Raw genomic sequence first — 11,993 nt, forward strand, 5'->3', positions numbered from 1 at the left:
TAGTAATCCAACAAGCTAGCAATCCTATTTTGCCTTCAGCATTTTGTGTTACCTCACACTCACATATGTCTGCCTCAAATGGAGGCTTTAAATTTTAATACAGAGACACCGAAAGCAGCACACTCTCGCTGAATGTACAATAGTTCAGTGAAAAGTGGAAAGGAGCAGATGGTTTAGAGGATTGGTAATTGGACATGCCACCTTCACGTCAAGGTCAGTTCTGATTTAACCTGGTAGTGGATGAAATTACCATACTTGTACTGACTTCCAGGTGCAATTTAAGATGTTGCTGATCTACAGAGCACAGAATGGTTTGAGCCCTGGCTAAGTGAGAGATCCCGTTTCCGTATGCACCAGACGGAGTCAGTTATCTACCTATGGTACTTATATGGCCTTTGCGATGATGTGGAATTGCTATACATTAATCTATGGCTATTGATGGGCAGTAAACATGTGACGTAAAGTTAATGTGTAACTATGGTGGGTTATTAGAATTTTCTGTAGGACTGCGTTGACCTAACTTAATGGGGGAGAGGGGGAAGCAAACAAGAAGACCACGGAGGTCTGGATAAGAACATCCAAGCACAGGCCTGAAAGACGATGAGGCAAGCTGTTAGTTTCAAGTATCCTGTCTCTGACAAAGTTGTAAACCTTGTTTTGCCAGAGCTGAAAGTTACCAGATCAAAGGCCTAACAAAAAGTTACAATTGTCTTGATTTCTGCAAAGGGGGACACTACGGATTATATTTTAAGGAAGTTTTAAGGAAAAAACTAATAGTAAAAAAATGGCAAAGGATAAGCAAGAACTAGCAAGAATTGACTAGGACTGACTGCAAATGTGAATCTGTAGCACAAGCACACACTTAAGGCAAGCTTCCATTTTCATTTAAGGCGAAGTGAGTTTTGGAAGGGACTGCATTGGGAGAAGGGTTTAACTCTGAAGGACGTATCACATATCCGGGCTTGACCTGTTACCACTGAATTCAATGGCAAAGTTACCATTGTTTTGAGTTGTTTTCGTACAGAAGTAATATTGTTAATATAAGAAAAGAGGTACCAACATCCCAGAAAGATGAAGACAATAAAAATCCCATGAGACTAAATCAACATACATGGAAGCAGATTGCCCACTGGACTAGGTGCCAGGAGACCAGGGCTCTATTCCCAGCTCTGCCACCAACTTGCTGTGTAACCTTTGCTAAGTCACTCATCTTTCTGTGCCTGCCCCCTCCTACCCTTTGACTTGTCTATTTAGACTGTAAGCACTTTGGGGCAGAGATTGTGTCTCACTGTGTGTCTATATAGCACCCATCACAGAGGGTGCATTTAAGACAAAAACTTGCCAGGCATTACTACTTTACTGGTGTCATCTTGAGGTTTAAGATGCGCAAATCATCATTCATGTCACTGGAGATCGAGATCCATCCTCAGTCTCACAAAGTTACTGACAAATTTAAGGCATTTCTTGTATTTAAAGAGAGAAACAAAATCTCCTTTCATAACTTTTCCAGCAGGATAGTAAAATGTATTGTGACAGATTAAAAACCAGGACATCTTTTCTGCATCCAGACACACAAGATATTTTTAAGACGTTTTAGTTTGAACTAGAAATGAAAAAAATCCCACATGCTCTTACAGTGCCAACCATCTTAGCCCTGTATAAACCACGAATTAGACATTAAGTCATGAAATTTCTCTGTGCTACAAAGTTTTACCAATGTAGGCTAACAATAACTCATTGCTAAAGGATGTTAATTACAGAAGGCACAGAGAGAAGGATTCTCCATGCTCCCAGATTATTCTGATCTGTAGCACATGCATTGGAGATAAGTGGAGGATTAGGCTCTTGATCAACATTTCCCCTATCGGCCCTTCTCTTTAAGTGCTTGATGCAGCTAGGGAGCTACAGACAGTGACATGAGAGCTGGAGTTAAGTTAAGCAGAAGTGAGGGTGGAGGGAACAACCCCAAGAGCCGAACTAGAAATTCCACCTCCCTGCTCTCTAGGGTTCTTACATTCCAGGCAGCACACACAAGTAAAGACGTCTGTGTAGCAGAGGTTTTAAAACAGGGCAGCTTCTGATTAATAGAGGGGGTTCTCCCCACACTTGAATGTTTCCATGCAGCTCTTGCTTGGGAACATTGTCATGGATTCCATTTTGCAAAGTGGGCTTCCTTTTCCTCGTGACAAGTGAAAGAAAGCAAGATGAGCCTGAAAAGAAATCCCCAGAGCACCATCCATCTCCGAGCAGTGAGCGCTGCAGACTGTACATTGTAGAGCTTGTGAGTGTGCAGAGAGGGACTCAGAGACCTGCCTTATTAAAGACAATTACTACCACGGAGCAGCACCCTGCAGATGCTGCTGTTAGTAGTCAGCCCAACAGCAGATTACATCTCTTTTCACCACTTAGAAACCAGCCTTGCCACAAACTCACTGAGCATGGAAATGGTATCCGAATTAAACCAGAGACTGACTTCGGTATAAACACTTCAGACACGCAGCTTAGCAACCCCTGGGCATTTGCCAGCTACATTAAAATCAACTAACCAAGTGCAACCTTTGTTTACTTATGGCTTTACTAAAGCAGCTGGGTCTGGGGCCACTCAGATGGCAGTAGAATAGCAGCCCTAAAAACCCAGCCGTAACATCATCCTGATTATGACAGGGGTCAAGACTAATCCTTTGGTGAGGATTCCTCCCTCTCGCTTTGCTTCATGTCCCCAATTAACTTTCACTGGAACGCATCCTAACTGCCATCATCGGTTATCCAGTTTGAGTGCGATTTTGAAGCATAGATAGACGAATGTACCACGGCTCTTTTGATGTATTCAAACTCTGTGCTTCCTATGACTTCAGCAAGATTCATTACAACCTCCTGGGCTGAATTGCTAATGTCCCAGGAGACACAACAGGAAAATCCTTGCAGAAATGCAGAGGAGTCTGTTGCCATTCCCAACACATCTACAATTTTATATCCTAGAACTTAACCTCCCACATCCACACCCACTTCTCCTCTTTGTGCTCCTCCTCAGCTCTTTCTCTGTCTTATCTATTTATAGAGTGAGCTCTTTGGAGCAGGGACCATCTATTCCGGGCCTAGCACAATGGAGCCTCAATCTTGGTGGAGGTCTTTACCTGCGCCCCTGATGCAAATAATGATTAAAACAGGCAGTGGACTTGGGAAATGTTCGCATCCCCCAAAATACACAGCACCATCTGCAACAGAGGGACAGGGCCTTTGTCCACCCTTCCCACCAGACCCCAAGGGACCTGCACGGGAAAACAAGCCATGCCCCCCTACCCTTGAATCTTCCACAGCAGCATCCAAGAGGAATTTGCAGGGAACAGCCAGCACTGGATATAGATGACGGTGCAGGGTGTGAATTAAGGCCTTCCAGTCCCCTGAATTGGTGGCAGAGGGACCTAACCCAAGCCCCAGTATCCCTCCCTCCAGATGAGGAGCAGCAGAAGAGCCTCTGCAGCCTCCTGACACCATCGTTCATTCAGCTCTGATACTTCAACATTGAGCATCTTTTCCTTATCTGCTCTATTGCCACTGGTTGTTCCTTCTTCATCCCGTCCCCTATCAGTGCCCCCTTCAACTTCCCAGCCTCACTTCCCAACTATCCCCCTCTCCTTTCCCACGCCCCTTCCCACCATCACCCTCCTTCACGTCAATCCCAACAAGTGCCACTCCAAAGCAAACCAAAACCAAAGAAACCCTAACGTCAAGTTTTCATAACACAAATAAACCCAGTTTTTAAAAAGCAAACCCTCGACACCTAGCACTAGCATGGCGTGTGCCTGTCACCACTCAGACCTTTGCTCTTTGTGCTTGGAAAACACCTAGCACATTTTGGGCGCAACCTGAATATGAATATTTCAGAAGAATCTGCCCTTTCAGGGTAACTAATTTTCAGGCTCCTGGCTGCGGGCAGAGGAGGGGACCCAAGCTGATCAGAAACTGTGTGGCTGAACTAGCATGAACAAATCATTCCAGCCCAGCGAGAAGCGAAGAAAAAACTGTTCCCATCCCTCTGGCTGTCTGTAGGCACACAAGGGCTGATCTCATTCACACACCTGGCAGATGCTTCGGCAGAAAGAGTGATGAGAACATTTGGCAAGCCTGACCTTTTCTTGCTCCTTTACTGCAGTGCCTGGTATGGGACATGGTTTCTTTGGGCATCACACCAGGAAAACTTGCCCCTACCTCTGCTCTCTATTTTCCTTGGATAAACATACTTCCTCTGGCCAGTTAAATCCCACTTGTGCTGACGAATTTCCCTCCTCCTCCTCTGGCCTGTAAGTGCAAATCATTGATGGAAGGATACTTCCCCATCTTGTGCTTTTCTGTCTGAATGCTCCTCCCAGATCCCAGCGCTACAGCTACTAGACAGCAGGACCCTCTGTACAAGCACTTCCATGCCATGCAGGTGGATTGCAACATGGTTCACTGCTAGCCAACTGGCACACACAGCGTGCTCACCTCCCTTCCCCTTGCTTGCCAAAGACATGAGAATCCTGACCTGAGGTCACACTTCTCTCCCCTACAGCAACATATTATTCCATCAGCTGAGTCACAATGCTAAACCCTCAGGAGATCAATGGATAACTAGTTTCTGGTGAACCCACTATGTAAAACTTCACGCCAACCCAATACAACAAGAACACAATTTGGCACGAGTACTTTTGCCATCTATGTAACTGGGGGGACTCACTCGTTAAAGAAAATGCTTTTCACACTGAGCTGAAGGCCACTGGAAGAAGAATGTTTAATATTGCACAATTAGCTTTTACTATGGATGTCATCTCCCGCTCTCTCTCTAACTAGCTGGTGTGCAGGGGAAAACTAAGACTGCAACAGCTGGTTTTGGCTCTGTTTTGAGACAAATTGTTCTTCCTTTCATCATTGGTGATTACTTCCTAGCACCTGGGTTTTTAACTAATGGCTGTGTCAACTAATGAATTCTCGTTTGCTTCTGTGAATGCCACATTATAGTTCAACCTCCTTATTGAATGTAAGTAACCTTGTGGCTTTGGACATGCATTTTTGCAGCAGGACCTTGACACCTAGTGGACAGACTGTACCTGGGAAGCTCTGACAAAGCAGTCAAGGGATCAACACTGCACGTATGCGTGGTGACCAGACAGCAAGCATGACAAACAGGGACGGGGGGAGTAACAGGGTCCTATATAAGACAAAGCCCCCAATATTGGGATGGCTCTGATAATATTGGGACATCTGGTCACCCTAAACTTATGTCTTTACAACTTATTTGTGTGGGTTATGAAAAGATTCTTAGTATTTATTCTATTTCAGTCAATTCTGTGGCAAAAAGTATTACACTGTACAGTACACGTATGTAGATAGTAGCCAAATTCTACAGTAGGTCAATAAGTTATTTCCCTTCCTTATCTTATATTCCAAAGTTGAAGGTGAAGTTGCAAGTTTCCTGGTATGGACTGTGCCAGATGGGGAATCATTCAGCTCAATGAATATATTCAACAGCTACAGCAGAGCTACAAGGAATGGGAGAAATAAACATAAAAACGTGTCTGACTCCTGGCCATCAAGCTGAACAGCTGCGCATCACGCGCTGGCAGATAAAGGAAATGGCTCTTAGGGAACCTGGGCATTCCTTATTCTGCATGTTTAACAATCCCAGAAAGTCCCCAGGGCCAAACCTTGCTCATGCAAATATTCTCACTCAAGTCAATGGAGAGATGTGCATGAGAAAGATGGGTGGAATTTCTTCCTGAGAGCATTTACACTGCTGGTGCAAAGCAGCCCTAAAGCTGCTCTAACTGGCTATGGAAGGACCAGCAGTGGTGCCGCCCCAGGATATGTCTACATTTAAAAGGATGCAGCAGCGCAGCTGCTGCACTTCAGTATGGACACTCACTACAGCAAAGGGACAGGTTCTCCCATCACCATAGCTAATTCACCTCCCTGAGAGGCCATAGCAGTCTACCCTGGGAGTTAGAGGTTGGCTTAGCTACGTCTCTCAGGAGCATGGATTTTTCACACCCATGAGAGATGTAGCTATGTTGATGTCAGTTTCCAGGGCAGACCAGCCCCCAGTGCAGTGGTCCCTATGCCATGCCCCACTATTTGTGTAAGGAGTGTGGCTGGAAGGAAGGGAATGCAACCAAGGCTCTTTAGTGGGGTGGTTACCCACCCCTGCTCTGCGGGGCTAGAAACAGCCCAGGAGAGGGCTGTGGCTGGGGCAAGAAGCCTGGGCTGATTGGGGGAAAGTAGGCTCAGCCGGGACCATGCCCCAATCAGGCCCAGCTGGCCCCTATAAAAAGTTGTGAGCCAGAGGCCCAGGCAGACTCCCTCTGCCTGTAGAGGGAGAAGGGCCTGGCTGCAGGGAGCTAGAGACAGGATACCTGAGTGGAGCAGGGCTGGGGAAAAGGCAGAGGAGCTGGGGAAAGCTCCAGGCTGCGGCCTAGCATAAGGCCAACAGGTACTGGGGGTTGCAGAGGGCAGCCCAGGGGTAGGCCAAGGCAGCAGATCCAAACCCAGCCTTGCTAGTGATGAGTGGCTGATACTGCAGTCTGCCCCAGGGCGCGGGGGCTAGACAATGACTGGCAGTAGCCTTGTACTGAGGTGAAGTAGGGATAGTGGGTGGGAGTTTCCTGGGGAGGGGAGACCCTGAGAGAAAGGGGTTACTGCCAGGGGGCAACACCTCAGCTAACAGGGCACCGGAGTCCAGGGAGGGACATGGGGGCCAAGCGGTAGCAGATCACTGGCCTGAAGAGGGCGCTCTGGAGGCTGGAAAGCTAATTCCCAGAAGAAATCAGCAGGAGGCGCCGCAGGGGTGAGTCCACTCTCTTACAGGCTCCCTTCTGCCCAGCAGATCCTTCACTACCATATCAGCTCCTTGGGGGAACTGGCAGTGGATTATTATTATTACTTATTATTTGTATTCTCGTTGTTCCTAGGAGTCCCGGACGTGTATTAGGACACTGTGCTAGGCACTGCCCAAATACAGAACAGAAAAGACAGTTCCTGCCCCAAAAGATGAAAGCAAGAATAGTCATTAGTAAAAAGCAACTCTCTCATCCTCTTCTTCAACAACGGTCTGTACCCCTTGCCTGCTGTGGGCCTGGGAACTATTCTATTATTCTCCTGACCTCGTTAGAGCACAGTTGATGTAGAAAGTGATTGTAGTGGACTTGAGTTCAACCTACGTCATATTGCAACAGCATGAAGCAGCCCACTAGCTATTGAACAGCAGCACATTAGTTAAAATTAAACCAAAATATGTTCTTTGTGAATTCAAAAGGAAAACAAGGAAACAAAAGGCACTTCACCCAAAGAGGTCTAATATGTTAATATTCCTTCAGCAAGGCTTTCTTCAGAGTGTCAGATAATTCTTTCCCATTGTTACCCCTTACAAAGGTATATAGCGACTAAAAGAAAAATTAGCTTTTAACACACCTGCGAAAATTGGGGGTACTTCGTTTCCTCACTGTGCTTTTTGATTGAGAGAACCACTAAACCTCTCTCAGCAAGGCATGGGAATGGATGGTTAGCATTAATGAGGGCAGTGTCATGGCAAACCAGACAAGAGCTCTATGCAAAGCAAACAAGTTCCCCATTGCTGCTCACTGGAGAACGGTTCGATTGTATTTAGGTTAGAAAAAGGGGTCTCCACTGGGTCTGAAAAAAGTGGCTGCAAAAGATGCTAAAAATGTCAACCTTAAGGGGTGGATAGTTTTCAAAATGTTGAACAACTAGTTAGCAGTCCTCTGTATGCAAAATCCTCCTCTAGCTAACTGACAGGATGGCTAAAATACCAGTTTTTATAGCTCACCATACCTTCCGTGGATTTTAATAACCACTGTTTGCAGAAGAGAAGACAGATTCCATGTCTCAGTTCACTTGTTCATATGGCAACACATAGTCTAATATTTTTGTTTATACTTCATTTAACAAGCAGATCAGGTGTTTTCCATGTTGCCTCACTTGAATTCGCATTATCCTCTCCAGCTGCAGTGCATGTTGTCTGTTACCCTTTCACTTTCCTGGGTACCGTAGGTTTTTATATCCACTGCACCTCACTTTTTCATATCAAGACTTCATTACTGCTGTGAATCAGTGTTAGCACTGAGACAAGATAGGTGACGTAATATCTTTTTTTGGATCAACTTCTGTTGGTGGAAAGTACAAGCTTTGATTGTTAGCATTGCTGCGTCTACAGGGATTAAATGAATCTGGAAGCTCTTTTTTCCTCCCCAGCAGGCAATGTCTCAGGAAAACAACCGAATACACGCATACCCTTCCCATGTAATAAGCTTGGGAAGCACAGGCTGACTTTATTGAAGGACAGAACTGAGATTCTAAAGCCAAGGGGCCCAATCGACAGCTGGCATAGATTGTTGTAGCTCCATTGACTTCAGCGGAGTGCAACAATTTATCTACATTCAAGCTGAGAATCTGGCTCAAAGTTCTTAGCCAAGGAAACCCAGTATAAATTGCAAATTGTTTTGTCAGCAGAGTTCGCCAAATCAATCACTTGACCAACTCCTATTTTCTTGTAACGACTTTACAAGTTTAACAAGTTGAAGCCAATAAGACTGGGATACAGAAAACGAAAGTACAAATGAACGTCCTTACTGACAGAGAAAGAATGAGAAAAACAAAAGCAGAGAGCTAATAAACTCATTAACAGATTTAAAATTTAGTGGGGGAGTTTATTAACTGGCACATTCCAATAACTGATCCACCAACACCAGCTGAACAAGTGAGGGAAGAGTTGTATAGTCCCAGGGATTTAACACTGCAGGAAGGAGCACATTGTTCTTTTTAAGCAGAAACGCAGTGTTATTCAACGGCATTCATCCTGCAGGATCAATGTAATTCTACGGCTACAAGAGTTAAAGCTCCTAACCAGTCTAAATCACAAACGATCTCTCTTTTGGGACTAATCCTGCAGTCAAATTCTCACTGAAGACTGTAACTGTTTAGTGTGATAAAAGACTGCACAATCCAGGCGCTGGAACATCTGTTTGATAGTGTTAAAACTAAAAGGAAAAAAGAAGTTACCAAGAAGTAATTACAGCTGGATGGAAAAAAACAACATAAAAACAAGAAAGCAGCCTCAGAAGCCGTACATGCTATTTCATCACAAATCACCTCTTCTTTAACTAGGACCCAGCATCTCATTTTGTTAAAAATTAAGAGAGAAAAGACAACTCTGAGGATTGGAAGGCACTTCAGTATTCTGGCCTTATCTAGACTAGGTTAACAGGTATGTTGTTAGAATGCATTCGCTAATGCATTCTGACACATTTGACAATTCAGTACAGCTAAGACCCCACACTGCTGGTTACACAAGTTAAACTGGTTGAGATAAAGTGTGGGGGAGAGCCTAACCTTTAGCTTGTGTTAAAGTCTACACTGCCTTGTTGGCATAGGACTTTTCAAACATGGTCTTGTACACACACACAAGTCGTACCACTTTAACTATAATGGCATAGCTAAAGTGGTACAACCCCTTAGTGCAGATGCAATTATACCAGTACAAAAGGGAAGGGGATAAAACATAGCAATGTAAAGCATTTTATACACATTGTCCACACGAGGGGTTGTATCAGTATGAGTTAAAAAAAAAAACAACACACACAGTTATACCAATACAAACACCGTGCATAGACCAGTTAGAACAAGCTACACCTTCAGTCTTTATACTTTAGGCATCCTGAAAACTATCAGCTAATGAGATAAGACTTCAATAGCCTTTATCCAATCATCACACCCCTTTCAGCATCACACACAGAATTTCCTCAAAATGAATTAATTCACTATATCATTTTTTCTCCAAAAACATTAGGAAATAAACAGTTAGGTCACGTAAGGGTTTGACTTTCATGGGCAGGTATAGGAGGCCCTATGCTCACGTAAGATCAGCTTTGATATGCAGCCCAGTGCTGCACCTCCTGGACAGCCCAGTAAATTACCTTAAATGAATGTCTTTAAGCTTTCTGGCTTTCACATCAAAGTACATAACATAAATCACATACCATTGTGATCGCTCCTCCCCCCACCTATTCCCCTGACCTTCCTTGTTGTAGCCTGGCCCTATTCGATGCAGTATTTTACAGCTGGGTATTTTAAATATGAGCTCGCGTCTGAGAATGAGAAGAAATGGTAATGCATTTAGCAGTTACTAGACAATGGTTGGCCAACCAGTGGCTAACATGACAATTAGCATCTCATCTGCAGGAGTAGTTAATGGCTATCAAAGCCACAGAAGAAACCTAATCTCGAACGAGTGTTTTCCTGTAGGGGCCCTGTACACTCTTGATATGCTCCAGCCGCCCATGTTCTATAACGCTGCCTTTGTTACCATCACACTGAAGCTGCCTGTCGTTCCTTGGTTCCGCTGCTGTTGTCTTGCCCACAGTGTTACATTTATACTGCTTCTTAACACCCTTCCCCCATTGCTCTGTCCCTGGTGCTGTGTCACATGGTAACACCTTCCCACTCACCAAACTGGCAGGGCTGAAACAGAGGGGACAAAAGCCACCTGTTATAACACAGCGATCCAGAGTTATTCCCAGGGGGATTTGGTTTTCACAGTTAGCTATGGTCCAGATGAAGTCTTATGTCAGATGGGCACATGGAGAGGGGAGGCAAAAAGGTGGCCTGCACACCTCTGCATACTGGAGTAGTAGATACTGCAGGTTTTGCCTCAACCTCCTTCACATGCCTCAGTTTTCCATGCCATCACCCTTCCTATCTCTATCCCCCCAGCTGTCAGCTCCCCGTGCCACACACACATATCCTGATTCAGCTGCTCTCTGGGCACTGGACAAAGGGCAGAGAAAGGGAAGTGGCTTTAGTGAGGCTTCCCCCAGTGTCCATTAAGAGTCTGGGCTTTCTCAGGAAGAGGAAAAGAACAAGCATATTGTGCAGGCGGAGCAGAATCCGCTTTCAGCCTGGACTCTGCTCACACCGCAGAGCACAGAGATACTGCCCGGGACCATCAAACCAAAAGAAATATTTCCAACACCAAGTCCCAAAATAACTGAACCTCAAGGATGGACTCAGCGTTCCCAGTGATAAAGTGCCATTCTCCGCAATGCTGAGCGCAAGGCGGGGAGGTCTCTCCTCTCCTCATTCGCTAGCTCCCTCCAAAGTGCCCTGTGCAGAAGAGCCCAGGGGATGTGTGAAGTATTTTCTTCCCAGGGTAGACCAGGGAGCTCTCCCCAAAGCACAGCTCCCAAGTGCTGATCTCCCAATACCATGAGGCAGAGGGTTCCTATGCTTGGATTTTCTGCATGGGTCGGTGTGTGCATTTCAAACACCCCTCCTGCCGAAACCCTCTGCCTCCAGACAATGAAATCTGTGTGTGCACGGGGGTTTGCACAATGGCCCTTTCTCCATCCCCTGCACGCGCAAACACACACACAGCCAACCCCCTCCGCCCCTCGCGATTAAGAGAATGAAAAGCGGCTCTTACCTTTGGACTGCAGCAGGCGACCCCCACGATCCCCCCACCCCGTTGTGATCTGAGCTCCACGGAACTTAACAAGACTCCGGGCCCCTGGCAGCTCCCAGGCTCCGCACAAGGGGCGAGAAGGACGCGCTCAGACGCAGCAGCGCTGGGGAGCGGGGCCGGGCTGGGCTGGGGGGATCGGCCACTGGAAAGAGGCGGCGTGTGTGAGCTCTCTGCGGCTCCAGCGCCGGGCTTTATCCTCCTTCCTCCACCGCTGCAGGGGAGGGAGGCTTGGGAAGGAGGAGAGAGGAATCACATGGTGTTAGGGGCATGTACTTGCGGGAGGAGGGGGGGCAATCCCTGACCCCCACTGGTCATCCTCCCCGCACCCTCCACTGGGGCCAGCATCTGACAACTCCCCAAGATCAACCGACTGCAGAAAAGTCGCTGAGGAGGCATTTATGGAGGCTGCATGGAGCCATACAGCCGTTCCCTGGCTGGTGAGCTGAGCGCTTGGCTCGGCCCTTCCCTCTGCTCCCCTGAACAC

The 11,993-nt window shown here is 46.3% G+C and overlaps 1 protein-coding gene across 2 annotated transcripts in view; it reads right to left on the minus strand.

The window, feature by feature from the left end:
• CACNG5 (calcium voltage-gated channel auxiliary subunit gamma 5) overlaps nucleotides 1-11,708 on the minus strand; it is a 29,883-nt gene extending 18,175 nt beyond the window's left edge. Inside the window, exon 1 of one of the 2 annotated variants that reach the window (XM_050920671.1) lies at nucleotides 11,471-11,708. The gene's annotated coding sequence lies outside the window, so the exon portion shown is untranslated. Of the gene's footprint in view, nucleotides 1-10,354; nucleotides 10,406-11,470 lie in introns of those variants that run through there. The other variant, XM_050920672.1, reaches the window with a different exon arrangement.
• Between the last annotated feature and the right edge of the window lie 285 nt (nucleotides 11,709-11,993).

The sequence above is a fragment of the Gopherus flavomarginatus genome, chromosome 12 (assembly GCF_025201925.1).
Source record: "Gopherus flavomarginatus isolate rGopFla2 chromosome 12, rGopFla2.mat.asm, whole genome shotgun sequence".
NCBI classification, from domain to species: Eukaryota; Metazoa; Chordata; order Testudines; family Testudinidae; genus Gopherus; species Gopherus flavomarginatus.